We start from the raw sequence: 3,586 nt of genomic DNA on the forward strand, positions 1-3,586 counted from the left end.
GATCAAACTCAGGACCTTGCGCTAGCCAGGCAGACACTTAAGCCACTGAGTTATTTCCCCAGTCTTATTTTGGAAAGTTGATGAAAAAATCAGTGTCCCTGAAATATGATTTAGAATAGGTAAGTTTCTTAAAATTTTTATGTTGGTTTAAAGGCTGCTGAGCTGGGTGTGATGGCATATTTCCATAATCCCAGCACCAAGGAGGCTGAAGCAGGAGGATCACAGCAAGTTTGAGGCCAGACTGGGCTATACAGGAAGTTCAGATCAGATTGAAGTACATGGCAAGACACTGTCAAATAAGTGATGAATGAATGAATGAAATGCTGCTGAGCAAAATTTTATATTAGATATTAAGCAGTACTACCCTCCGTTTACCAAAGTCCTAAAATGTCAGTGTTGATTTGTGATTAGAATTTGGAATTTCTGCTCAGAATGTTCTCAGATTCTACATCCATTAATTAGAAGGCAATTCTAAATTTGTTGTTTTGGAAAACCTATGCTAATCTTGAAACATTACAAGCATTAATAAAATAGAATTTAGTGCTCTTCAAGGAGCCAAGAATATCACAAAGTAGGAACTACTTGTTGCCTCTCATAGCCTTGACTTTTAAAAAAAATATTTGCTAGGCTGGTTTTCAGCTTTGAATTTCAGAAGTTCTTTGAAGGAAGTGTACTTATGTATAATAAGATTTCATTAGATAGCTTCCTTTATTCTAAATTAATATATGCATGCACTAAGTATATATTCTTATGTCTATTTTTGGAAAAACGAAGTTTTATTGTTGACTTAAATCTCATATCCTTGACCTAATATTTATTAACTTCCACAATACCATTCATTCTACAAATATTTTTGAGTGTCTACTACATGCTACAGTTTCTGTAGTGAACAAGATTAATAATGTGCCTATGCTTAGAAAGTCAAGGTAAATAGAAATCAAACAAGTAAACAAGTTTTAAAATTATGAGCACATAGAGAAAATAAATGTCACATGACAGTGACACTTGGGGTGAAGGTAAGTGATAAAGAGAAGGTCACTCAAGGTGATAAGAATCTAGAATAAACAAGTTACCTGGGTAGAAGCATTGTTAGTTGAAGGAACGAAAGTAGCAAAGGCTGTAAGGTACCTGTGAGTGAATGTGATATGATGTATGTTCCTTTGGTTCCATGAGTGTTGCGATGTGAACTGACATATTTTGTAGAAATTAATTTTGATGTTACAGTGGTGTAAATGCTAACTTAATATCATAACTTAATGCATGCCTTTCACTTAGAGTTATCCTAATTTTTACCCTATTCTGTCTTTGGCCAGTGGAACTCAAATCCAATTAAAAACCTTTGTTTGAGATGTTTGATTTGTTGGCTGATTTGTGATCTGTTCTCATTTAAACAGTTCATGGTGACACTATTTAATGAAAAGCATCAAAGTATTTGTTAAACTTAGCTGAATTATAAATCTAGTTTTTGAAGGCAGTCAGCCTCAGGATAATGTGGTTCAATCCCCAGATCCTCATGCCTTATCAAACCTGCCCTTAAGCCATCCTGAGCCAGCTCCCCACCCCCCCAAAAAAAAATCCTTCTGAACTTTAAAAAAAAAAAAATCTAGTTTTTAATATATGGAAACAAAAGATAATAAGGAAGAATCATAAATATTAAATATCGAAGAGTCTTTAATGGGAGTATCTGAAGTCCCAAATTATGTTGTAACGTTTATTCATTTAGACTGTTTCTTTGTAAGGGTAAGGGTAAATACAAATCAAGGGTAAGGTAAATAGAAATCAAACAAGTAAATAAGTTTTAAAATTATGAGTTCTCCTAGCATTGTAAGGGTAGCCACTGGGAAATTCCAGGGAGAGCTTATATCGCAGGTCTTTGTACATTGTGCCAGCTGCTCCATGGATGGTCCCTACTCATTTGTAAAGATTGTCTGATTTGGGGAAGGCAACTATATTCAGTAAATATCTGCTTACTCATAGGTTTTCTACTGAACAAAAAATCTTTAAAATTGCACCAAAAACTACATATTCTCCATTGTGTTAAACCATTCCTATATGTAAACCCTATTGTCAGAAAATCAAGACATTTCTTAGCTTTTTTGGTGTGCGTGCTAAAAAATCACTATGTTTTTATTTAATATTATACATTGCAAAGGCTTAACCAGAGACTTAATTTAAAAAACAAAAACACCACAGCTCAAGACATAGCATCTTACACAGAAATCAAGGACAGGGCAGACTAAAGAAGTAAAGAAGACACAAGAAAAGGCTGGTCAGCTGAGGTCAGGGCTCTTGGCTAGACACTTGCTTTGAGTAGGTTTCTTGCAGGTACTTCTTAAAAGCTGTGGGATTTTTCCAGAGCTCTGTAGCATGTGTGTTCAAAGGACTATCGATGTTGGGTTCTCCTAGCAGGCTCTGGATAGATAGGATGGTCTTCATATCATACACTTCTCTTTGAGGATGTCCAGGCAGATGTTATCCTGGGTGTCCACACTGGGGTGGTACCAGGGAGTGAGGGACTTCACTGTGCGAGCATTGTAAGGGTAGCCACTGGGAACTCCCGGGAGAGCTTATACCTCAGGTCTTCGTACACTGTGCCAGCTGCTCCATGGATGGTCCTTACCCATTTGAAAAGGTTGTCTGACTAAGAGAAGGCAAAAATTCCTTTGTCACCAGACATCATGAGGGTCATCAGCTCCTCCTGTAACCTCTTGCTCACAGGACCCCAGGCTGAGCCACCACTGGGCTCTGCTCCTTTATGGGCGGCAGTAACACTAGCAGCAGGGTTGTGGTTTTGGGAGGCCATGAGGACAGCGCCAGCAGAGACACAAACTCCGAGAACAGCACCATAAGCACCTCTTAGCTTTAATCAAATTACAGATTTCTAGTTTCTATTCTAACCATTCTATCAGCCCGAAGCAACTGGTTCAAAATCATGTCTGAATTATTCCTTTGGCTCCAGAGATCAGAGTACAGTGCTTATTATATAGTAAGTTTAGAAATTATTTATTGAACAGATGTTTATTATAAAATTAGTTTTAGAGAAAAACTATTCAAGTATACTCAGATTGATGCAGCACTAATCTTGTTAGAAAATTGTTTTATAATATTGTTCAAAAATACATATTTGTGAAGAACGTTCATCTGGACCAGAAATCAGAAAATGAGTCTGAATTCCAGCCACTCATTCAGTGTCCTTTATGTAAATCATACAGGCTTGTACATCAATTCCTTGCTTATACAATGAAAGGGTTGAAGTGACTGTTGCTAACATTTCTCTGCACTGAAAGTCTGTGAAATTCTTTGCTGCTTGTGAGAATCAGGACAAATGAAGGTTGCCTCTTATGTTAGATTTGATCCTGAATCTAATGATACAGGACAGCATTTAAACTTTTTGTATTAAGTGACAAGGAGAAAGTCTGGAAGAGGTTTAATGGTGATATGCACAAGCTGATTACCATGTTACGATTTTAGGTATGCCACTTTTATTTTCTTTCATGGCTTACATTCTTTGTCAACCTATCTAGTTTTTCTCTTGATGCATACAAGTGTTGTGTGTGCAAGAAAGGATCTAGGCAATGTGTGGATT

At 36.8% G+C, this 3,586-nt stretch overlaps 1 protein-coding gene and 1 pseudogene across 1 annotated transcript in view; one reads left to right on the top strand and one right to left on the bottom strand.

Moving 5' to 3' along the window:
- The window catches only part of Pou2f1 (POU class 2 homeobox 1), a 224,955-nt gene that overhangs the window by 73,319 nt on the left and 148,050 nt on the right, over window positions 1-3,586 (top strand). The window lies entirely within an intron of this gene.
- Window positions 2,281-2,803, bottom strand: LOC101560848 (annotated as a pseudogene).

The sequence above is a fragment of the Octodon degus genome, unplaced genomic scaffold (genome assembly GCF_000260255.1).
Source record: "Octodon degus isolate 3935 unplaced genomic scaffold, OctDeg1.0 scaffold00250, whole genome shotgun sequence".
NCBI classification, from domain to species: domain Eukaryota; kingdom Metazoa; phylum Chordata; class Mammalia; order Rodentia; family Octodontidae; genus Octodon; species Octodon degus.